The following is a 26,797-nucleotide window of genomic DNA, read 5'->3' on the forward strand; positions in this document are numbered from 1 at the left end:
TATGTTCCCTCTATCCCTATATTGTGAAGAATTTTAATCAAGAAAGTATGCTGCATTTTGTCAATTTGTTTTCTGCATCTATTGAGAGGATCATATGGTTCTTGTCCTTTCTTTTATTAATGTAGTGTATCATATTGATTTGTGTATGTTGAACCACCCTTGGAGCTCAGGAATAAATTCCACTTGCTGGTGGTGAATAATCCTTTTAATGTACTATTGGATTGTATTGGATAGTATTTTGGTGAGAATTTTTGCATCCTTGTTCATCAGTGTTATTGGTCTATAATTCTCTTTTTTGGTGGGGTCTTTGTTTCTGGGATCAAGGTAATGCTGGCCTCATAGAAAGAGTTTAGAAGCTTTCCTTCCATTTCAGAACAAATATTGTTAAAATGTGTATGCTACCAGAGCACCTGGGTGGCTCAGTGGTTGAGCATCTGACTTCGGCTCAGGTCATGATCCAGGGGTCCTGCAATCAAGTCCTACATTGGGCTCCCCATGGGAGCCTGCTTCTCCCTCTGGCTATGTCTCTGACTCTCTCTCAGTCTCTCATGAATAAATAAATAAAATCTCTTTTTAAAATGTCTATGATACCTAGAACAATCTATACATTCAATACGATCCCTATCAAAATACCATCATTTTTTTTTTCACTCAGTTGGAACAAAAAATCCTAAAATTTGTATGGAACCAGAAAAGACTCCACATGGCTCAAGAAATGTTGAAAAGAAAACCAAAGATGGTAGCATCACAATTATAGACTTCAAGCTCTATTACGAAGCTGTGCTCATCAAGACAGTATGGTACTAGCAAAAAATAGGCACATAGATCAATGGAACAGAATAGAGAGCTCAAAAATATACCCTCAATTCTGTGGTCATATAATCTTTGACAAAGCAGGAAAGAATATCCAAGGGAAGAAAAAACAGTCTCTTCAACAAATGGTGTTGGGAAAATTGAACAGCCACAAACAGAAGAATGAAACTGTATTATTTTCTTATGCCATACTCAAAAATAGACTCAAAATGGATGAAAGACCTAAATGTGAGACAGGAATTAATCAAAATCCTAAAGAAGAACATAGGCAGCAACCTCTGTGACTTCAGCTACAGCAACTTCTTGTTAGACATGTCTCCAAAGGCAATGGAAACAAAGGCAAAAATGAATTATTGGGACTTCCATCAAGATAAAAGCTTTTGCACAGCAAAGAAAACAGTTGGCAGGGCAGCCCAGGTGGCTCAGTGGTTTGGCGCCACCTTTGGCCCAGGGCGTGGTCCTGGAGATCCGGGATCGAGTCCCACGTTGGGCTCCCTGCATGGAGCCTGCTTCTCCCTCTGCTTGTGCCTGTGCCTGTGTCTCTGCTTCTCTCTCTGTGTCTCTTATGAATAAATAAATAAATCTTAAAAAAAAAGAAAAAAAGAAAAAAAGTTGACAAAACCAAAGGACAATCAACAGAATGGGAGAAGATATTTGCAAATGTCTTATCAGATAAAGGGCTAGTATCCAAAATCTATAAAGAATTATTCAAATTCAACACCCAAAGAACACATAATCCAATCAAGAAATGGGCAGAAGACATGAACAGACATTTCTCCAAAGACGTACAAATGGCCAACAGACATAAAAAATTCTCCACATCCCCTAGCATCAGGGCAATACAAATCAACACCACAATGAAATATCATCTCACATTGATCAGAACAGCTAAAATTAACAAGTCAGGAAATGGACAGATGTGGTTAAGGATGCAGAGAAAGGGGAACCCTCTTACACTGTTGGTGGGATTGCAAGCTGGTACAGGCACTCTGGAAAAGAGTATGGAGGTTCCTCAAAAAGCTGAAAAAAGATTTACCCTACCATCCAGCAATTTCACTAGTGGGATTTACTCCAAAGATACAAATGTAGTTATCCAAAGAGGCACCTGCACCCCAATGTTTATTATAACAATGCCCACAATAGCCAAACTATGGAAAGAGCTCAGATTCCATTAATAGATGAATGGATAAAGAAGATGTGAGATAGATAGATAGATAGATAGATAGATAGATAGATAGATAGATATACATAATAGAATGGAATATTATTCAGCCCTCAAAAATGAACTGTCATTTGCAACAACATGGATGGAACTAGAGGGTATTATGCTAAGCGAAATAATTCAATAAGAGAAAGATCATACGATCTCACTCCGATGTGGAATTTAAGAAACAAAACAGAGGAACATAGGGGAAGGGAGGGAAAAATAAAATGACAAAATCAGAGATGGAGACAAACTGTAAGACTCTTAATCATAGGAAACCAACTAAGGGTTGCTGGAGGGGAGGGCATGGGGGGATGGGGGCAACTGGGTGATGGACATTAAGGAGGGCACATGATGTAATGAGCACTGAGTATTACATAAGACTGATGAATCACTGAACTCTACCTTGAAAACTAGTAATATAGCATATGTTAATTGATTGAATATATATGAACAAATAAATATAAAGAATGACTAATTTTGAAATAATGTATTTCAAAGTTCTTCTATTTTGTGTAATATTCAATTTTTAATTGTCCATGCACTCTTTTTTTTTAAGATTTATTTATTTATTCATGAGAGACACAGACTGAGAGAGAATGGCAGAGACATAAGCAGAGGGAAAAGCAGACTCCTTGCAGGGAGCCCGATGTGGGACTTGATCCTGGATCCCGGGATCATGACCTGAGCAGGCACCCAACCGCTGAGCCACCCAGACACCCCTGTTCATGCACTCTTTAACGACATTTTCATATATATTTCTAATGCCAGATCACAGAAATAAATATGATTAAAATACAAAATGAAGAAAATTTCATAAAGTCCATTTCATAAAATATTTTTTGTTATTGTTCAATTATTCAAATTTCACTTTTCAAGAACAAACAAGGATGTCATTTTTATCAATCTGAACTTATCAATGCTGTAATATCTAAACAATTACTATTTAAAAATCTAGATCAAATCATTAAAAGAGGCTAAATAAGCTCTATAGCTCCCTGCACATACAATCAGGTAGTATACCTGATTTCTGACAACGGTTTGAAATGGCCCTCAGTAGTAGTACCTATATTTGAAATCAGACAAATCAATTCTGGGGGTCAGATAAATTGTGGTTTTTTTTTCTAACTATAAAATAAAGAGAATAGTTTTAATTTTATAATTTGTAAAAATTCCAATAAAATTTACCAAATTAACACAATTCCAAATGTCTGACAGACTTGCATAATGATAGTAGAAAAACTACTATGATTCATGCTTAAAAATAAATCCCTCGGTTGTCATGGACCTACATTCACTGCTACATCTATAAAAGCAAACAAAATGAAAAACCATCTGGTCTCAACTTTTTATTAGAGACAGTAATCAATTGCTCAAAACCAGACTGGCACTGTGATCCTTATAGAAAATGAAATATTTAGCAATAATGACTTAAGTTTATGAAATTGTATGACTGAAAAGTTTATTTATGCAGATGTCATTATCTCAAGCCAAAGTACCTATATTTGGTATTAGTGCATAACCTTTCTTCAGCATCTCAATATCAACCTCAGGACCTCACTGTCACATCCTGTCGTCTCCCTTTTAAAAAAGATTCCTGTTGGTCTCATATGTTCAGAGACCCTGCACTCAATTTTACAAGAGGATAGTTTGGTATTTAATTGGAAAAAATGAAGATACCAATGTGTTAATAAAAGCCAAATTGCGAGGTCTCTTTTTCCTCCCAGGGAATGCTGTTAAATCACAACCATAACTTTGTGAAAATAACGCAAACCAAAAGGAATGGGAACATTTGATGAAAATTTGTGTCTTCCACTTAGTGTCTTCCAGCTGATTTCATCCTTCTCATTGATTTTATCCTAATTCTTTACTTCTCTAGGCTACATGCAGTTTTGATGGGACTAATAAAACAAGGTGTGCTATTCTTTCCTATCCAAAGAGAGACAGATGATTCAGTAACTTGGCACATGAGAGTGTCTCATAAGGCTTTAAATGTTGGTTGGAGTTATTCAAGGACGAGATGAAAATAGTTGTACTTAAATGATTACACCAATTAATTGGAAGCCTGTCCACATATGAGCCTGACTGTCCAGCTATTTTCTCACTTCTAGAAACAAATAACATTTTTTTCAATTAAGAATTAAATGGGCTTAGGGTGCCTGGGTGGCTCAGTTGGTTAAGCATGAGCTTCAGCCTTCTGCTCAGGTCATGATCCTGGTGTCCTTGGATCAAGCCTGGCATCAGGCTCCCTACTCAGTGGTGAGCCTGCTTCTCCCTCTCCTTCTGCCTGCCACTCCCTCTGCTTGTGCTCTCAATTTGTGTCAAATAAATGGATAAAAATCTTTAATTAAAAAAAATTAAGTGGGCCAGAATCAATTTCTGTTACCTACAACCCCCAAATCTTAACTGATCATAATGGAAGTTCATTTATTCATTCAAAAAAAGTTTATTTATCCCCTCTGTGTGCCAGGAAGCATTCTAGGCACTAGAAATACAGAAAAAGATCAAAAGATATTAAAAAATGCAAATAATCCTAATTACAACAACCTATCGGCTTTACTGGGAGCTTATAGTATGCATGGCAATCTCCTCACAGTATTTGTGTGTTAGATCATTGAATCTTCAGAAAATAACTTTGTGAAGAACCAACAGTTTCTGATTTCGGAAAAATAAAGAAACTGGCACTAGATTAAAATCTGGTAAAACATGACAGATACTGCTACAAACCCAAACAATAGCCACTCTCCCCTTCTTCCCTGGTAACAGAATTCTAATCTTTTTGAATGAAAATTTATCCACCTAAAGAACTACATTCTTCAGATTATTTGCATAATAAAGTGGTCACTGCGGTATAAAGAGATGTTGGGTAAGGTATACAAAAAGGTTCTATTTTGCAAGTGCTCTTTTAACCTTTTTTCCTCTTCCTGTAACTTTCTGCCTGGAATATTAACATGTTGGCTGCAAATTGAGCAGTTTTTATATACTTTTGAGATAACTTTTAGAATGGAAGGCATATGTGAGAATAGCAAAATCTCATAAAGTAGACCAGGTAGGCAAACAGCTAACTGATGAAAAATTTGGCCTATCACCTCTTTTTCTGAATAAAGTTTTGTTAGAACCAGCAAGAGGCCACTTTTTAAAAGTGATTTCAATGCTAAATAAAGTCTGGGGAATTACTCTGAAGGCTGTCATGAATAATAGGTGAAAAATTAAAAAGACCAGAATAATGATCATTTTGGAAAAATGTCAATGTCTTTGTTTTGTTTCTTTCTCTCACTTGTCTTGCTGTAATAGCTTAACTGGCCCCCTGAGCTCCCTCCTTTCCTTAATGTGCCCTATTTCTTGACATCCATGGATAGTCATGAATTAGTGATTCCAGAGTCCTGTCTGATGAATTACCAACAAAAGGTTAATTAATATATTAGAATAGTAATAAATTGATTAACTAATTATAGCTTTATACCTTGCTAGTTGCTCTGAAATTTATTAAACTTCCCCAGTTATCTAATTAACTCAAATTTAAAACTCAAATTTAAAATGACTGGTTAACTAACATCTTTCAGATCTCTATATGAATCCTATCTTCTCAGTAAAGTGGCACCTGGACATTCAATTTAAAAATGCACATTCATGCACACTATCCCTCCATCATGCTTTTATTTGTTTTGAATATAATATCTTATCAAATATTTAACTTACTTATATTATTTAAAACTTGTTTCCTCATGTTACAAATTAGAGGTAGCATGACTGGTTTTGAGCCCTGGTAGGATTCCACAAAAAGGATAAAGCAAATAAAAATATTTATTGCATTTTCCTTTGATTATCATCCAGATGCATGTATAAGGGCCTAGGACAGGCCACTCCAAGATGGGCCATTTTGGCATAAAGATTATTCTGAGCTGAAGGCAATAGAAACTCTATAGGATGAAGAGAAACCTTTTGTCCCTCAGGTAAATATATAGAAGAATCTGGATTGGGGCTCTTTCTAAGAATAAGAGATATTATTAGGAATATTTTTTGTCTGAGTGACCCATCTTTATGGCTGGGCAAATATCTAATTATCAAACAACTGTCTTTTTCTTATCACCCTGTGAATTGCATCCTGTCCCACTTAAACCCCAGAGCCCTACCCCCTTTTCCTTTGTTCAGTATGACACATACACCTTATTTGCCTGTCTTTGGAATTTCCATATCTATGTAGATTCCCTATACATACCCTGTTATTTCTGATTTTCTCCTGTTAATCTGACTCATGTCAATTGGATTCTAAGTCTAGCTAAAAAGACCTTGGAGGGGGCAGGACATTCTGTCTCCCCAATATGTGCATTAGATTCTATGTCATCAAAAAAAAAAAAAAAGATTCTATGTCATCATATCCTCTCCTGTGCTCTAAGACTAAGTCCCAGGAGGGCATGGATTATTGTTTGTTTCTTCATTGCTGTTTTCCGACAGCTTAAAAGAATGCTTTGTATACAGTAGCTGGTTAATAAATAATTTCAGTATGAATTCACTTATATGCTCTTTTTGTAAAGAAAAACCTGGGTAGGCACGCCTGGGTGGCTCCAGTCGGCAAAGTGTCTGCCTTGGGCTCAGGTCATGATCTTGGGGTCCTGGGATCAAGACCCCATCGAGCTCCACACTTGGCCGGGAGTCTGCTTCTCCCTCTCCCTCTGCCCCTCCCCCTGCTCATGCTTGCTCTCTCTCTCTCTCTCTCTCTCTTTCTCTCTCTCTCTCTCTCTCAAATAAATAAAATCTAAGGAAGGAAGGAAGGAAGGAAGGAAGGAAGGAAGGAAGGAAGGAAGGAAGGAAGGAAGACATGGGTAGCAGAGATAAAAGGAACCTCTCAAATTGAGAAAGAGAAAATGGTGTAAAAAGGAGTCAGGAACAGCAATCTCTACAGGTTTCACTTTTCCTAGGGGCCATCGATTTTGTTCAACTCAATAGAAATAAACAAAAGAAGTTGTAGTTAGAGGCACAAAAGTTTTGCAGTTAAAAAAAAAAAAGGACTTAAAATGCATCCAACTCTTGGTTTCAGCTCAGGTCATGATCTCCGAGTCCTCTACAACCCCTCCTCCTCAATAAGTTTTTTAAAAAAGACCTTATTTTACATAGTTTTTAAGTACTTCTTTTTTTGTTAAATATAACTAGCTCCATATAAATGAGCAACATTCCCAAGCAATGCTTTCAATTATATGTTAACCAATTTATAATAGCATATGAGCATCAGGACTATCTTTAAATTATTTTTCTATATCTGACAAAACATTACATCACTTTCTTTTATTTAGTATGATCCTGTCAACACAAGTCCTAGCTTTTTGTATCAAAAATAGCTTCTGTGAATTAATCTAATGCAATTTGCATTTTAATAAGAGATATTTTAAAAATAATGGCAACCCTGAAGGACTCAAAGTAAATTTTCTTTGGTTCTTGGATTTGGTTTATTTCGACACTAACACAGTTTTTGAATAAAACTTACTTATAATCCTTCTCCTAGTGGAAGCCTTTGGTTTTACAATCCTGGTATTGGCCAACTCTTATGATGTGATGTGACATGTAGGCAATTAGGAAAAAATAAGGGTGGGGTGCAAATGGGGCTTTCCTACTCAAATATTTTAAACTAGTTGAACATAACACAATTCTGTATAAAGAGAAAAGTTGTGTGTATAATATTAAATCAAAAGGAACAGCTATTCTTCATGCCTCAGAAAGAGATGGGAATGATGGCAACACTTTCTTATGATTTCTGCCCCTTTATAAACGTGTGGAAAGAGAGACAATATTCAGTAGAGATTCCTGATGGTACATTCACATATTTCCTGTTCCTAGGCAAGTGGTTTCTTCAGGTGGGTAAAATGAAGCCCAGGAAAGACCCACTTTGTTGGCTGTTGGAAAGCAGTCTAATGCTGACATTCTCATCTAGTCAATGAATGTGCCATTTTGCTTAGTTGTTAGTAGTAAATAACTATGTTGCAGTAATTGGAAAAGGTTCTTTGGCCTATTGTACTTGGGCTAAAAAAGATTCTCCACAATTAGGGAAGGAAATAAATCTCCTATGAAGAAGTTACAGGCAGTATCAAGATGAATGAATCTGATAGACTGGATTTATGATTTGTTAGTCACATTAAACATAGATTTCTAAATAATTATTAAAAGTCAACATGTCATGACTACAACCACTGAATAAAGTTAATACACATTAAAGCATACTGAAAACTATATATGTGAACAAATTTAAGGTATTATAATGATTGAAATTTCTTAGTGGGTCTGAAATGTAATAAACTCTAAATCATTAGGTAACCAATGGATAAATCATAGGAAAAAAGGTGGAACCAAAATATCAATCATAAAATTTCTGAAAGAAAAGTAGGATTATCCTAAATAGAATATTAATGCTATCATGTAATTTATAATTGTTTCATTTATTCATGAAAAGAACAACATGCTAGGCACTATGCCTATAGTGAAAAGCAAAAAAGATATAATATCTGAGTTCTTAGATCTTGTTTGGGGAAAGATGTACATTAAAGAAAGCAAGTACACAAATAATCATCCCAAACTATAATAAATTACTTTAAAAGGCAATGGAATTCTGTGAGAGAGTACAACAGTATCATAATTTAGAGATTTAAAGAGCAACTCATAAACAAAGATTTATTTAAACTGAATGATAAAAGTTGAGTAACAGTTAAAAACTTGAGTGAGAAAACATGAGCTGAAGCCTAAAAGCGAGACTAAAAAAAAAAAAAAAAAAAAAAGAAAGAAAGAAAATTAGATCTCCAAAGAAAGTAGATGTGATTGAAGCCTGATGAGCAAGAGGGAAAGGGGCACAAGGTTAGACTGGAAAAACAGATAAAAAGTACAGCATGAAGATTCTTAGAGGCCATATTGAAGATTTATCATAACTGAATTATGGAGCCATTGGCATATTGACCAGAGATAAACATGATCCACTCATCTTTTAAGAAGTCCATTCTAATCAGACAGCCCAGGTGGCTCAGCAGTTTAGCGCCACCTTCAGCCCAGGGCCTGATCCTGGAGACCCAAGATAGAGTTCCATGTCAGGCTCCCTGCATAGAACCTGCTTCTCCCTCTGCCTGTGTCTCTGTGTCTCTGTATCTCTCTCTCTCTCTCTCTCTCTCTCTCTCTCTCTCTCTGTGTGTGTGTGTGTGTGTGTGTGTGTGTCTCATGAATAAATAAAAATCTTTAAAAAAAAAAGAAGTCCATTCTAATAAATGGATGGGAAGGTGACAAGAATGGTAATGGAAAGGCCAATTAGGATGCTGTTTCAGTACCGGATAGGGCTAGTGGTGGCTTCCAATATGGAAATGATAGTAAAATGAAGTAAAAGGCCAAACTCAAGATATATTTTAGAAGCACGATTTTACAATGAATGGGATATATTTTGTGTAGGATAAGGGGATGAAGAATGACTCCTATAGTTTTGGCTTGAGCAAACCATACAGAAAAAGGTGGCATTTAAAGAATTACTATTGGGTGCATGGGTGGCTCATTAGGTTAAGCATCTGCCTTCCCCTCAGGACATGATCCTATTGTCCCAGGATGTAGCCCTGCATCTCCCTCTCCTGCTGCTCCTCCCCCTCACTTGTGCTCTCTCTCTCTCTCTCTCACTCACTCTCTCTCTCTCTCAAGTAAATAAATAAAACCTTAAAAAAAAAGAATTATTATTTACTGAAATAGTATCAGGTATAAGACAAATCAGTATTTTGTTTGGGAATGTGTTAAATTTGAGAAGGAATATCTATATTGATAGGACTAGTAGATAATGAGATAAGCTTAGGGTTAATAAAAGAGAGATAGAGGTCAGATTTTGTGAGTTGTCTGGTATACATAGTATTTTTAAAGATTTGGGCATGCATACATTTGCCTGATAGGGCACCCATAAAGCTATGCCTCTAAGCTCTAACTTTAAGAAAGAATGTGCATTCAGTTACAAAGATTTTATGTAGTAGCTGACTGCCTCTACTCTTGTTGCTTTCAGAATACAGTCAGCTTTTCAACTGCGGTCACAGTCTTCAAAGGCAGAGGTCAAAGACTAAAGATGATGGATGTACTTAAGACCATGCGGTTTGTGTCCAATGGAGGACAATATTTGCTTGAGAATGACCCACTGGACTGGCTGTTATATCTGCATTGCGATGTGAAGCTATTCATGTCCAACTCAGCATCTCCTATACTGCCTTTCTTCTCTCGGGTATCAAAGCTGCATCGTTGTTTGAAGGCTGTCGCAGACTCCTGGGTGGCTCAGCAGTTGAGTGTCTGCCTTTGGCTTGGGGTTCCAGGATCGAGTCCCCACATCAGGCTCCCTACATGGAGCCTGCTCCTCCCTTTGCCTGTATCTTTGCCTCTTTCTCTGTTTCTCTCATGAATAAATAAATAATCTTTTTAACAAATTTTAAAAAATGAAGTCTGTCTCTCCCTGATCCTGATTTTCCTCTCTTTATTTTTCACAGGAATAATTTCCTGGTAAGCCTTTGTGATTCTAATGCCATTTTAGTGTTTGCTTCCTTGTGAAGGACCCATGTGTCGGGATTCCTTTATTTTTTTTTAAGATTTTTATTTATTTATTCATGAGAGACAGAGTGAAGGAGAGAAGCAGAGACACAGGCAGAGGGAGAAGCAGGCTCCATGCAGGGAGCTCAATGTGGAATTCCATCACCGGATCTCCAGGATCACGCCCTGGGCCCAAGGTAGGCACTAAACCGCTGAGCCGCTGAGACCCCGGGGGCCTGCCCCAGATTCCTAATAGGAAACAGTACACTTAAAATGGGCAAGTAGGAGTTTAATAAAAGGATTATCGAAAAAGTATGGACAGGGATTAGGTAGTTATTAAAGGCTGGTCCAGTATACTGGTCTAGCAAAAGTTGGGAATTTTTATTGATCCTAAACCTGAAGGGACTAGCGATGATGCTGCTAAGAAACCTCAGAATAGCTGTATACACAGGGTCATCCTATGGGAGCCATTGTCTTAGGTAGCAGGATTCACCCATTTTCAAAGGACTTAGCTGGGGAGGAGGTCAGGAGAAATGACCCCCCCCCCCCCCGACCTTGTACTCTTCCAACTCTCCAATTTCCCCCAGTGCCTCACACTAACCAAACCCAATCATAAGTCATAGGGCAAAGACAACCACTAATGTCATCTGTATGAAATAGACTCAGGAGGCACCAAGCAAAATGGAAGATAAAGAGGGAATCTGAAGGGGCAAATTTGAAATATTAAGCACCACAGGGGAAAGAGTATGATGTGAGATAGGGGGCCCAGCACAAACCTCCAAAGAGTTCCCATATTTAGAGATTGGAAGTAGAAAAAGACCACCATTCTCCCAAAATAGAATATGGTGTCAGAAAGACAATAACAAAAAAAGAAAAGAATCTTTCAAGGAGAGGATAGAGGGCACTTACCAAAAGGTTCTGGGCAGTTAATGAGACAAAAATTAAAACATCCAATGGTAACATGATGGTCACCAAGGACCTTAGCAAAACAATTTCTCTTAGGCTAGGCAAGTCAAATTGGAACAGGTTGCAGAGTAGAACTGAATTTGGGAGGGCTGTGAATACCATCAACTCTCAGTGAAGTGTGATTGTGAGGAGGAGTGGAAAGCTAAAAGTAGCTATCCAAAAAGAATATGGAATCAAGGAATTTTGCTTGCTTTTTTTGTTTGTTTGTTTGTAGGAATCACTGGAACAAATTTTAACATTGAAGGGAAAGGTTTATAGTGAGAATGGTTCAAGTTTGGGAGAGAAAGGAAGTGATTAGTATTTCAAAAACCTTAAAAAGGCCTTTTAAAGTCCTTGTTAGCAAGAGGAGATAAGTTCCAGAAAATATGTGAGGGCCAAAATTAATCTTAACAATAAGAACAGATGCAAGTAGTTTTGTAGATTTGGCGTTTAGAAAATGGAAGATTTAAGACTGATAACTTCTATTTTCTCAATGATATAGTTATTAACAGATGGTTTGATTAGGAAATGATGGGGAAAGAGAGAAATAAGATTGGGAAGATATGAAAAAAACACAAATGTGGGGCTCCTGGCTGTCAGTAGAGCATGCAACTCTTGATATCAGGGTTGTAAGTTCAAGAAAGTATCAAGAAATCTTTATACATTAGGTATAAAGATTACTTAAAGGGATGCCTGGGTGGTTCAGAGGTTGAGCATCTGCCTTTGGCTGAGAGCATGATCCCAGAGTCCTGGGATCAGTCCTGCATCAGTATCCCTGCATGGAGCCTGCTTCTCCCTCTGCCTATGTCTCTGCCTCTCTCATGTTCTGTGTTTCTCATGAATAAATAAATAAATAAAATCTTTATTTAAAAAAAGATTACTTAAAAATAAGTAAATAAATACAAATGTGGTAAAGTGAGCTCACTAAAGGCATGTAGTAAGAACAGCATTCAGAGTTAAAAGCCAATGGGATATTGCTATTCATAAATTTGAACTAAAACAGCCTGTTTTTAAATTATTAATTTATAGACTAAAACATCTAAAGGACAATTAGTCATATTCTTAATCTACCACTTTTGAATCAGATAGATCTGTATTCTCATTCAAATTCTGAACTGTCTTCCCTATGTAAAGTGAATCATTTAACCTGAGTTTCCGTTCCTTTCTCATGAAAAGTCGATAATACCACCCACTTCCTGGAGGTATTAGCAGTTAATGAAATAACATGTGCATAATACATAAGAAATAAAAGTTATTCTCTCTCCTTGCTTTGGTTAAATAAGGATTTAAGCTATATTTGCAGTATGGAATGTGAACATACATACAGTATGCATATATAGGGGAAATAGACTAAAAGTCTGCAAACCTTTCAGAAGACCATGTAGGTGGCTTAATATAAGATTCATAATTGTGTTATTTTTGACTCTGCTGACACATAAAAATCTAAGACAAAAAAATCCAAGGGAATCTTTGGTGATGTAAAACTCTATAAAGCTTTGTATTATCTGTATTTTGTAGTCATAATTTCAAAGTTGGATTATCATTTTATTTTTTTCTTTTTAAGAACATAGTTAATTTTCAATTCTCTTTCTTTTTGACATAGTTTTAGGGAGAATACCCTTTAGAATAGAGACTGGAGGATTAGGTAAAAACGGTGATCATGTATGGAGGTAGAACGTTTCTCAATATGAAATACTAAATGTAAAAAATGCTTGGCCTAAGATTCTACTTTCCAACCACAACAACATCGGTTCATCTCACATGCAATTGGAGAACCCTGTTATACTGGTTCTAACGTAGGACACATAGGCAGAGGAAAAATTATTAAATTTCCTTACTACTTGCAGCCTACTGACAAGTCCTTGAGGTGGGCAGAGTGACTTTCCTCTAGGGACTGGATGCTGACACTTTGCTAAGGACAAAAGGCAATCTTAGCTCAACCCCCAGGATCCTGTAAGTCTACTTTAACATATAAAAATTACTTTGGAAACTTCATTTCTTATCACTACCCCCCCCACACACACACACAAGATACAGGTTGGGAACCATCCCCAAGTATATGACCCACTGATACTAGTCTGAAAGGCCTCATTGACTAAGGGACAGGTAGGACTAGGTAGGGAGAAATAGGTAGGAGGCTATGTGATCAGGCTCACAGAAATCACAGAAATGATGAGGCATAGGGAAGCCAGAAATAAGGGAACAAATCAGACCATCCTCCTCTAAGTGTGGGGGGGGGGGGGGGGCTTTTTTATGACAGTCACATGGTGACCACAAAGAATGACCTGATCTCAAAGAAGAAGTAAGCCATTAAAGATGTTATTCCCAGAATGCCTGGGTGGCTCAGGTCATGATCTCAGGGTCCTGGGATTGAGTCCTACATTGGGCTCCTTGCTTGGCAGGGAGCTTGCTTCTCCCTCTGCCTCCTGCTCCCCCTGCTTTCATGCACACACTCTCTCTCTCCAACGAATAAATCTTAAAAAAAAAAAAAAAAATGTTATCACCAGTCCTTACTCAAACCAAGACATCACAAGAATGATAAGGCCACAGGTTCCCTGGTCAGTTCTAAATAAAAGACTGTTGGTGGAGACCCATCTTGGCAACCCTGTCAGGATCCCTCTCACTCCTGAGAGTTTTTTCTGTTTCCTTGCTGAATAAAACTCTATCACTTTACTCATTCCCTGTTGTCCACAAGATTCAGTCTTTGGCTCCATGAGACAAGAACCTCACTTTCTTGTTACACTTCAACAAATGTTGTGTATTTTTCCTCCCCTTGTACTTGTGAGTACCTTTGTGGCTAACTTTTAACTAAGAGATTACAGCAGAAGTGATGCCGTATGACGTCTGTGGCTAGATCATAAAAATATCACACACTTCAGTGTTGCTTTTTCTTAAGACACTTGCTCTTAGAAGCTAAAACCAACATATTTTAAGGAAGTCCAAACTGGCCTATGCGAAGAGACCACTTGGAGACTCCATGCATATGTGCACCAGCCACCAGCCCAGCTGAAGTGCCAGTGAACAACCAGCATCATCCCCCAAATATGTGAGTGAAGATGCCTTCAGATTCCACCCCCAACTGTTAAGTAGCCCTATCTCCAAGCTAGAAGTTTTTTCAGAGGAAGCAACAAATAAAGACAAAGACACAATCCAACCTATTCTGCCCATTCTAAAGGCTGACCCCTGAATCCATCAGCCCAATAAAATGATTGTGTTATAATTCTGAGTATTTTTTTAGTTTGTTATGAAAGAGTAAAAAGAAAAACCAACTTAGAACAATATTTGACACAAATAAAAAGTACCAAGAATATTATTTTATGGTTATTATTATTATATTTTTGCATATGCTGAATGAATTGTGTGTGTGTTTGTAACTCTTAATTTACCCTTCCTACACTACATGGTCTAATTCATATTGCTATGAATTTTCCATCTTCCTCTGAAGTGTGGAATAAAGTCTTTGGGAGTTGAGTATAAATATTTTACATAGGTTTTCCTCTAACTTTGGACTTTATAGTGATGGATTGCTGAAAGATTGAGAATCATGGTATAAAAAATAAGAACCTAGCAGAATACTTTAGAAAAAGGTAAAGATCTCAAAGCCAGAATGATAAAAAGATCCATTTTGTGGGCCATTGTTCTGTTATGGTTTACTGGGGAACAAGGCCCGTTTGTGTCTTTTACAAAGATTTTCCAAACACAAATATAATCCCATATGAAGAAGAGAAAATGTGAAAGGATAAAAGATAACCCACAGATACTGAATAGTGATTAAAGAAAAATGCTGTTGAGTGTTTTTGTTTGTTTTTCCAATCTATTTGACCTGGGACTTTTTCAACAGAAATATATTTCCTAGAATGCTAATTATTTCAAGTTGATACATTTATCATTACTGTATCTCATGCCCAACTCAAAAAGCAGAAATTCACTAAATTGACTGGATATTGACACTTAATTCTCCAGCTCTTTGCCAAAGAGCCTCGGATAAAATACATTCAGACTTTGTATTAAGAATGCATGTGTTTACAATTTTTTCCTATTAATTAAAAAATAATAAATTCAGTCTCTGGCACTTCCTGGAATTTTATGATTGCTGGTAAGGAACTAATATCTTCCAAACCTTTAATCCCTAGAAAATAATCAACTCTAATGCTATTATTCAACTTCAAGTTGGAGTACATAACTGCCTAAGGAAAATCATTATTGCAGTCCGCTGGGGACCTTTTTACCAAATGAAATTTGATGTCTGCTCTGAGAAACAAGTAATGCTTGCAGTAAATCCACAGCATAAAACCAGAGAGCTGTATTCAATTTACAGACACAGAGATAGATGTCAGTAATAGAAAAATACATATTATGGCCATATAGTTTTGCTTCTTTCTTAAAAAACCCACTATCTTAAGTTTTCCATGTACATCATAGTTTACAAAAAAATACCACAGAAAAACACAATATAATTTGCTCATTTGATTTTTTTTTTGTTGCTAGTTTTGAAATATAAAATGATACTGTTCTCTCTTTGAGAAAAATATTAAACTTTTCTGAAAACTACCAAGAGGTCTGGAGTGCCTGGGTGGCTCAGTCAGTTAAGTGTTCAATTTTTGATTTAGGCTCAGGTCACAATCTCAGGATTGTGAGACTGAGCCCTGCGTTGGGCTCTGTGCTGAGCATGGAGACTGCCTAAGATTCTCTCTCTGCCCCTCCTCTCTTGTTAAAGAAAAAAAAAAGTTATCAAGGATTCAGGATTAGTGATATTTTAACCATAAACGGTAGAAACTTTTAGAAGTGAGCTTGAAAAACTTTTGGAATATAACTATTCTTCTCAGATATGTATGTAAAAAAATGGTAATTATTTGAAATTTCACATGACACTCTGAAAGCAAATATACAGTCCCCCATCCCCCTGGTCATTGCATTACTGAACACCTTTACCACATCTCCCCTAACTCATCAACAGGACATACTCTTTATTCCATTATCAGCACAACAATCAAAGTACTCTTTCTAAAAGTCCATGTGCATTAGTGATTTCCACATTTGGCATCTTGTAATAGTTCTTTACTACCTATAAGATAATATCCAAGCATGGTTAAACATATACCATTCAACCATAAATTCTAAACTAGTTAAGAACATGCCATTTTATTACAGTAACTTTAGAACTGTGCACATGCTAAGACTTTGAACAATATTTAACATCTCTAATCTTTTATTCACATTTGAATGAAATGATAACACAAATGATCTTAGGACTAACTCTATTGCTAAAGGCGCCATATTTATTATAAGAGATGAGTGAGCTGAAAAAAATATATATATATATTTTTTACAAATTAAGCTTTTATTCTTATCCTGTAGAATATTATCTATAGAATTAAAATAAAACTGACTAATGAAATTAGTCTGCAGTGTTTATTACTTGACATATAGAAAACAACAACATTTAAAAGTTTTTATAACCAAATTAGTATAAAAAATGACTCAAATTCTCAACTGGAATAATCGCTGGGTAAAAGCATAATGGGGTGTAATGCATTCAAGAAAGCCTGCAGGACACTTAAAGAAAAAAAAGCAAAACAGAAATGTTGACAAATGAAACAGTATTACAAAGGTTTTAATGTAGGTTTCTAAAAAAAAGTTATTGAAATTAAAGTACTCTTTTTAAGAAGAATTCAAGGTGTGAAATGAGGTTGTAATATTTTAAATCAGGTCTACATCAAAAAAGATTGGTGAGAGCAGCAGCTGTTTGGAGATCAGCAGAGAAATAGCACGCCTCAGCCTCTCCTGGTTAGAATGGCCTAAATTTAGCAGCACTTGGAATTCCAGGGAGAGCCTAAATCACCCTGTGAGATCTACTTTGAACTAACAAATTTCTTTCTTCAAGGTTCTTTCAGAGACAGAATATATATCCCCTCCACTTAGTGGTACAGTTTTAATCTTGAGATACTTGTTACAAATATATGTCTATGTCACATTAGAAAAGGATTAAGAACTGAAAATGTGATTATGTAAACCTGCATTTCCATTGACCAACAAACATAGCTGACTCTCAACACAAATAAACACACATACATGCATACAAACACACAAACATCCACCCCAAAACACATATGGACACATTTTGTCAGAGATCAATTGAGCATTTTGCCTTCCTAGGTCATAAATGATCAAGCTCTTTAAAATTTCAGACATTAACCAAAAGACTTTTTGAATGAAATGTTTTTGAAAAGCTCAGATTCTTTTTATACTGAAATTGTTGTCCTTGGTTTTGTTTCTAAATATTAATACCTTATCTGATGTTGATTAGATATGAATTTTTTATATAACTCCCCTTCTATTCTTTTGAAGAGCAGATCCTGTGTATTCTAAAATATATTTTTTAACTGAGAATAAGGCATAAACAATAAGAACATAAAGTACAGTATATAGAAGATAATATATAAAATATTGTTTTGTAGTAATAGTAATGATATTTAATGTCAATATGGTAGGTAGAAGCTAGTTGTGAGCAATGGAAGGAAGGTCCTGAGGCAAAGTCCCACATCCTTGAGAGACACTAGCTGGAGGCAAAGACCGTGATAAATAGCACACATTAGAAGCCCAAGGGAATAACACCCAGGCCTTGTGACTTCCAAGACCTTGAGGGCTTATAGACCAAAAACCGTAAGTTCAGAGTACTAAAGTTCTTCTCTTCCACCTTGGCCCCAGTCATCCCTAGACTCATCATAATGCTTTTGCATTGAGGCTATAACTTCTCCCCCATGGAGAAAGGCTGCCATGCTGATTCTGGTAAAAAACCTTGTGGGGGGCAGCCAGGGTGGCTCAGCAGTTTAGCGCCACCTTCAGCCCAGGGTGTGATCCTGGGTATCCAGGATCAGGTCCCACATCAGGCTCCCTGTGAGGAGCCTGCTTCTCCCTCTGCCTGTCTTCTTTGCCTCTCTCTCTCTTTCTCTTTCTCTCTCTCTCTTTGTCTCTCATGAATAAATAAATAAAAATCTTAAAAAAACCCTTGTTGGGTCAACAACCAGTCCCAACCTGTAGAAGTAGTCTCCCAAATAATTGGAAGCAGCCTCCATTAGCAACCACTCCACTGTACACCACAGTTGCTCCCAGCCCAGAGAGACCCAACAAATACCCAATCCCCAAACAACCCAGGGGCTCACTCTCCCACCTTGGGAGTGTACTTTCTGCTTTAATAAACTGCTTTGTGCTTGCTACTTTCCTTCTGGCTGTCTTTATTCCAGCAGGGATCATCAGTAAATCTTTTTGTGGGGAATTTAAGAACTGAAACTTCTATTCATATAATATGGAGTCTCCTGTCCAGTAACAAATATACTAATTTAGAAAATATATACATTAGTAATTAACATTTCCCTAAACTTGTAGTGTGCACTTGAATCTCTGAAGCACATATTTCTATTTTAATGATAAAAATAATGCTTCAATAAAATGTAAATTCTGATAGCATTCGAGACACCTTTTATATAGGAACTCATAAGTAAATAACTTTCAATTTATAAATTCATCCTTATTTCCTTATTATCCTCCTGAGGTTTATTTCCACGAGTTGCAAAATCCCAGATTAAAATTTGAAAACTATCAGCTGTACATAAATCAAAGATCCCAACCTATCCTTTGGAAAAAAAAATATTCCTATTGAAATGCAAATATAAAAGTTACAATTGATCTTTACAATTGATCTTTTTTTCTGATTGGTAAGCATATATATTTTTGACTCATACATGAGTTAGGGACAAATGGGGCTAGGCAGGGCTAGCTAGGGGGTCACAGAATCAGCCTCCCAAAAATCCCCAAAATGCTGAGGTGTATGGAAACCAGAGATAAGGGAACAAGCCAGACCACCCTGCCTTAGGTGTGGGTGGGGAGAGTGTCTTTTTTATGACAGTCATCTGTGATCAACAAAGAATAACCAGACCGCAAAAAAGTAAGCCATTAACGATGTTATCACCAGTCCTGACTCAATGATGATATCAATAGACATGTTCAAAGGATTTAGGTTCCCTGGTTGGCTTTCAATCAAAGACTAATCCTACAAGCCCTCAGTGCCAAGCCTATCAGGAACCCCTCACACTTCTAAGAACTTTCTCTGTACCCTCACTTAATAAACTTCTATCGCTTTTCTCACTTGCCTTTGTCCACGAGATTCATTCTTTGACTCCGTGAGAAAAGAACCAAGCTCTCCCGTGTCATACACACATTTTTTTAGAGTCCAGACGTTAATACTGCTACAATTTATTTCCATGCTTCTTTTATTCTTTTACTGCATATGCAATATATATAGATAATGAATATATATATTCATATGGAATTATATATATATTTATTATGAATACTACATTGTACTATTTTATGTTTTGAAACTTTATATAATCCATATCATGCTACCTGTCTTTTTTTCTGCAGCTTCTATTTTTCACTCAGTTTTTTACAGATGTATACATATTAGCATATGTGGCTCTGATTCATTCATTGTCACTGCTATGGAATAAAAGTTTGTAAAAATACACCAAATTTATTCATCTAGTCTCATTCATGGAACTTGGGTTCTATGTGTAATTTTTCATTATTAAAAATAATAATGCAAGTGACACTTGCATATGTTTCTTGGGCACATAACTACACATAAAATTGCTGGATTCAGAGTAACTGCTCTCTGCTACCAAACTCTCCTACATAATGTTGTAATTTTAGTCAGTTTCTTAAGCTTTTGCCCATTAGATGAATGTGGAAGACACACTCTTAGGGTGTACCCCAGTGAGTCATACTCTTGGGTAATCCTTTTCCCCTAAATGTAGGTGAGACCTGTGACTTGCTGTGACTATAGCAATGGTCACTCCCTTGATTAGATTACATTATATGACAAAAGTACAGGGATTTTGCAGATAATGAAAGTTCCTAATTAGATGACTTTTAGTTCATCAAAATAAGATCACCCTGGTAAGATTGATCTAGTCAGATGAGCAAGTTTTTTAAAAGTGGGTCTGTGAGTGGAGGGATGGGTGAAAAGGGTGACAGGGATTAAGGAGTGCATTTGTCCCAATCAGCACCTGGTGGTGCATGGGAGTGTTGAATCACTGGATTGTACACCTGAAACTAATGTAACACTGGATGGCAACTATACAAGAATTAAAAATTTTTAAAAAGTGGGTTTAGATGTCAGAGACTTGAAGTAGCAAAGTGTCCCTCCCAATCTGACTTTCCCCTTTCCCGGATTTGAAGAAGCAAGCTTCCATGAAGTCTACAGTCTCAGGAAAATAAATTCCACCAAAAGCCAAAGGGAGCTCAAAAGTACACCCTTCCCTAGTTAAGCCTTCATATAGGAAAACAGCAAGCTTTGCAGATATCTTGGTTTCAGTTTTGTGAAATAAAATAATTCAGCTAAGCACACCAGATTCTTTTTCTACAGAAAATAAGGTGCAATAAATGGATGTTGTTTAAACCCACAAAATCTGTGATGATTTGTTAAGGAAGTATAGAAAACTAAAACAATGGTTATGAGATGCTATCTTGTTTTTGTTTTAATTTATGCATTTTAAGTTCTAGGACACAGAGCACCTTTTCACATATACCTTGGCCATTCAGATATCCTTTTCAATACACTGCCCACTGATATCCTTTTTCTATGTTTCTATGGGGTTATTTTTCCTTTTTCTCTTTCATATATAGGCGTTCTTTGTATACAAATGTATTGCTTTAAGAATATTTCAGTTGTTAATGGTATTTTTGTTTTCAGAAAATTTTAAATTTTACCTCGTTTAAATGTACTAATTTTTATGAATTTTAAAAAGATTTCATTTATTTATTCACAAGAGACAGAGAGAGAGAGAGAGAGAGAGAGAGAGGCAGAGACATAGGAAGAGGGATGGAGGGAGGAGAAGCAGGCTCCATTCAAGGAGCCCTATGCGGGACTTGATCCCTGGACTCCAGGATCGTGGCCCGAGCTGAAGGCAGATAGCTCAATTACTGAACCACCTAGGCATCCTTAATTTTTATAATTTATTGTAGACTTTTAAATACTATTCCCATTTCTAGTATCTCAAGAGACAGAAAGTCTAGAAAATATAAACATCCAAAGTAAATGAATCTTCTACTACATGGATAATGTTTTTCTTGACCTGGGACCTATTAGAATTAATATTCAAGGGATACTAGTTCTTAGCTATTAATAAGAATCATACTCAGTTACCTAAAACAGCATTTTTCAATGTAATGCAAACAAATATTCAAGACTAAGGTGAGGAATGAGTGTGTGAATATTGGCCAATACTGGCCTACAACACGTGAAACATACCCAGAAACTATGTATTAGCATTTATCTTTCATTTCCAATTTTCTCAATAAGATAGATGCTGCTTCACTGGAAACAACCAATATTTCAGTATGGTTATGTTCTTGGGTCTAATTGCCACTGCCAGATTGCCTACAGCAGATCTCTATGTTCAAAAATGACTACAATTAAAAGGATTTTGAAGACCAGCAGTAATATAGCGCCAAAGAATCAGTATGACTATACTCTTCTCATCTTCATTTTAAAATATGAATGTATTTCTTCTGAGAAAAATAAAAGCAGAAAATATGTAGAGACATAGAAATATATATAAAAATGATGGAAGATGCATGTAAGAGAGAATAAACTCCACATTAAATTCAAATCCTGCTCTGTGAAACGCAAATAAGATTTAAGGGAGGTGGCAGCTTTGCAGGAAATATAATTACTTGGCCTGCAAGATGTGTTTTATTGTTATGTGGCGGAGCATCACAAGGGATATTAAGTCCTCATGGTGTCAGCTGGCAGCAGATCAAGGAGTCAGCGAAGAGAAGGAATCACCAGAATAGCAGAAAGCCAAGTGATAGGAGTAGGAACCTCAGTAATTGACCAAGAGATAGAGACAAAATAGATCAGCAAGGAACCTGATAAAAAGTAGCCAGAGTAGATAAGGTAGAGATATTCAAATCAGTCATTGGCTCCCCTGGGTGTCTCAGCGGTTTAGCACCTGCCTTCAGCCCAGGGCATGATCTGGAGTTCTGGGATCGAGTCCTACATCGGGCTCCCTGCATGGAGCCTGCTTCTCCCTCTGCCTGTGTCTCTGCCTCTCTCTGTCTCTCTGTCTCTCATGAATAAATAAATAAAATCTTAAAAAAAATAAATCAAACAGTCATGAAGTGGTCATAGTTTCTGGGGGAAAATAAACAAGACTAGCCTGTGGTCTCAGAGCTCAGTGATCTCAGACTATTTGGAACAATGGATTTACATATATTTGTCTTTATATCAGGCAGCTTAGTGAATAACAGAATGCTTCAGAGACACAGAGGTACAAGTGTGATTCTGACTGGGAAGATTAGGGAAAGCAACAAAGAAGTGTATGATCCAAGTTTGGCCTTGAGTTATATGTTCACTGGGAAAGAGAAAACATGAGAGAGGGCATTCCAGGCAACAGAAACACTGTGATCAGCAATCAGGAAATGATCCAGGCAGAGAATACAGGTTGTGGGTGGATGTCAAGAACAGAAACCATAATCTGTGCAAAAAAGGGTTGTACTTGGACTAGGGATCTGAATATCAAGGAAAAAAGGTAAGAGGAAGCCCAGGTGAGTCTACTCAATTCTCCTTACTAGTCTTGGTAATGAGTTGTGATTCCTCAGTCATATATGAAAAAAATATAACATACTATCATTATTTCATTAAATATATATTTATTCAGAATCAGGAACAGATTATTAAGAAAGCCAGAAAGAAGATAGCAAAGCTGGACTTAGAAAGGTGAGCCAAGGGAGCTGAAGTACATGCCACTGCTTCTTTAATCCTCAAAATATGTGAGAATAGGTAAAAAGGTAGAGAAAAATGGTAGGAAAGACACATTTTCAGAGCTCTTTTATCATTATTGCTTTAAGAGTTTACAAATTTCCTCTCCATTCTCCTCCTGCCAAACAACTGAAGATTACTACCATACTTTCTTGCAGCAACATATACTTTGGACCTTTAATTATGCAATCTTCATGTCGTTTAATAGATGTTTTCCTTTCTCCCCTTACCCTCTTTCCTGACTAAATGTAAACACTAGGAAGGAATAAATGCACCTCTTAAAACAATTGTGTTAGATCCAAGGACCCAACTACCTTATAATGTCACTTACAATTCAGTAAGGGACCTGATTCGACACAGCATACAGCCAAAGTTAACACAGAGGTCTAGTAGTAAAGACTTATTAGATGATTTCCATAAACAGCCATCTAACTGGAAAATTGCACCAAGAAATAAAAAAATAACTTGGTAACATCTACTTATTTATTTTCTCTGTCACAAACAAAATGACAACAAGAAACAATATTATTAGCTATAGAAATAATGGAAAAAACAGCTCTACATTTTCATATTTAAAATGATATATTTTAACAATAATGTGCCAGGTATTTTTTTGTTAAACATCTTTGACTGAAAAGGATGGCATAATATATGCTTAAAATATAATCTATCATTACTGTCACCTTAAATACTGTGAATTTTTATGACAGCACGTATTCAAAAATGCTTTACATTCCAAATCTATAAAGGAATAAGTACTTTCTTTCAAAGGACAAATATCATTCATTCTTGATAATTCATTGCCTCTCATACCAAAAGTGTTCCTGGGACAAAATTTGAAATCTGGGGACAATCATATTTATCTATATCTGCCCCTGATTGTTTCGGTTTTTTTTATATTTGTACCTAATGCCTAATAAGCTGGTTCTCGGTAAATTATTTTTTGAAAGGCAGGCAAAATCTCAGTTGGCAAGAAAAAGAAGATGATTGTAAATTGTTTTTTTGGGGTGTCATTTTCCAAAGGCCGATACTCTGTTCTCACTGCATTAGAAAACCGGATGGCATGTAAGCACTAAGAGATGATTTGTTAAGTGACATAATATTACTGCACAGAAAATTTTAATTACATGCTTTTACACTTAGTTATCAGTTTTCTACTTTTAAATGGCACAGCTATATATTTTTTACATTAAATGATTGTGTAAAACAACCTCCTTCCTTGAGTTCCTCCTTCCCCCCCTGCTCTACCTCAAGATAGTAAATTGTCTCTATACAGTGTCAGGAGCTCTTTGAGCATTCTGTTACTACATGTAAAACTGCATGAACATGTGGGTGTACTTGGGAGAGAAAATTTATGAATTTTTGAGAACCTTTAAAGGTTACATGATTCCAAATATCGAGATCATAGATTTTTCTGGGAATTTAAAAAGATGCCATATACTTCCCTCATAAACAGTGAATGACAAATTATATCCCTATATTTATCTATATCCTGGCAAGAAAATCATTAGTAGCAGTGATATAAAACCTCATTGGAGGGGAAATTCAAACTTCGGAATTCAAATTCAGGAAGATTTCGCAAAAATGCATTTTATTTCAAGGTAGCTGGCATTGTGTGTAATAAATCTACACCACTGAAATTCTTTGACCAGCATATTGAGTACATGAATCATATAAATTGATTGGGTTTTTCACTATATTTTTATATATTTCTTAGACACTGAGGCATCTAATAAAATATACAAAGTTATTACTGCTCAATTATATTTCAAAAAGGAAATGTGTGACTAAGATTCTATAACATAGAAATATGTATTAAAATATTTGACTTTCAGGGTGACCCATATGGTGCATCAGTTAAGCCTCTGACTCTTGGTTTCAGCTCAGATCATGATCTCAGAGTTGTGAAATCAAGGCCCCAAGTTGAGCTTTGCACTCAGTGCAGAGTTGACTTGCGACTCTCTCTCTGTCTCCCTCTGCCCCCTATACCATTCATGCACATGCTAGGCACTCTCTCTCCCCAATAAATAATATATCTTTAAAATGTTTGACTTTTAGTATGATTCATATTTAAGACATGTGTGATAGGTTTTTTTTAAGATGTTATTTATTTATTCATTTTTTAAGATGTTATTTATTCATTCACACATAGGGAGAGGCAGAAACATAGGCAGAGGGAGAAGCAGGCTCCCTGTGGGAAACCTGATGCAGGGCTCAGTCCCAGGACCCCGGTATCACAACCTGAGCCAAAGGCAGAAACTCAACCACTGAATCACCCAGGTGCCCCTGTCTGATAGGGTTTAAAAAGTAAAAGCAGGGGTACCTGGGTGGCTCACTTGGTTAAGCACAGACTCTTGGTTTCTGCCCAGGTCATGATCTCAGGGTCATGAGATCAAGCCCCATGTGGCGCTCTGCTCTTATTCTGGACTCTGGGATTCCCTCCCTCTCTCTTAGCCCCTCTCCCAGCTCATTCTCTCATTCTCTCTCTCTCTCTCTCTCTCAAATAAAGTAAATAAATAAAATCTTTTTTTAATATTTTATTTATTTATTTATGAGAGACACAGAGAGAAAGAGGCAGAGACATAAGCAGAGAGAGAAGCAGGCTCCACGCAGGGAGCCCAAAGTGGGACTTGATCCCTGAACTCCAGGATCACACCCTGGGCCGAAGAGAGGCGCTCAACCACTGAGCCACCCAGGAGTCCCAATAAAATATTTAAAAAAAAAGAAAGAAAGAAAAGCAAATTTTTATTAATAATTAGAAAAACCAGTATCAACTAAGTGCTCACTATAACCTAGGTATATTTTTAACTCCTTATATTTTCTTAGAGGTCATAAGAACTTCGTGAGTGAGATAATACTATTATTTGCATATTACACATAAGAAAACAGATGCGGAGTTTAAGTTATTTGCCCCAAATCCCACTGTTAGTGATAGATCCAGAATTAAAACTCATGGAGTCTAATGGAGGAAACTACTCTTAGCCAACTGTAACCACTATATTCTGTTGCTTCCCTAAAAAATCTTCCCATAAGAGATGCCTGGGTGGCTCAATGGTTCAAACATCTGCCTCTGGCTCAGGTCATGATCCCCAGGTCCTGGGATTGAGTCCCACATCAGCCTCCCCCAGGGAGCCTGCTTCTCCCTCTACCTATGTCTCTACCCCTCTCCCTGTGCCTCTCATGGATAAATAAATAAAATCTTTAAAAAATCTTCCCATAAAAGATTAAACCTTTTATGTTAATATTTTTTAGTCTAAGATTCAGTGGGAAAAGACTAAAAGGCTTTAACACTTCTCTTTACAAAGTGTTCTCTCCCCCTCCTTTTTTTATGAACACATAAAGCACTGTATCTCCTCATTTGCCTTTATAATTTTTTGTATATTTGTGTTTTATTTCAATCACTTTGAGTCAATTGCATTAAATCTATTTTATACAAGTCACAAAAATCATTAAATCTACTTCTGATTTTTTCCTTAAACTTTCCCCAGAAG

General features: G+C 36.6%; 1 protein-coding gene across 15 annotated transcripts in view; it reads right to left on the reverse strand.

Moving 5' to 3' along the window:
• The window catches only part of DGKB (diacylglycerol kinase beta), a 694,527-nt gene that overhangs the window by 624,184 nt on the left and 43,546 nt on the right, over positions 1 to 26,797 (reverse strand). The gene's annotated exons all lie outside the window — the stretch shown is intronic.

The sequence above is a fragment of the Vulpes vulpes genome, chromosome 7 (assembly GCF_048418805.1).
Source record: "Vulpes vulpes isolate BD-2025 chromosome 7, VulVul3, whole genome shotgun sequence".
In the NCBI taxonomy this organism is placed as follows: Eukaryota; Metazoa; Chordata; class Mammalia; order Carnivora; family Canidae; genus Vulpes; species Vulpes vulpes.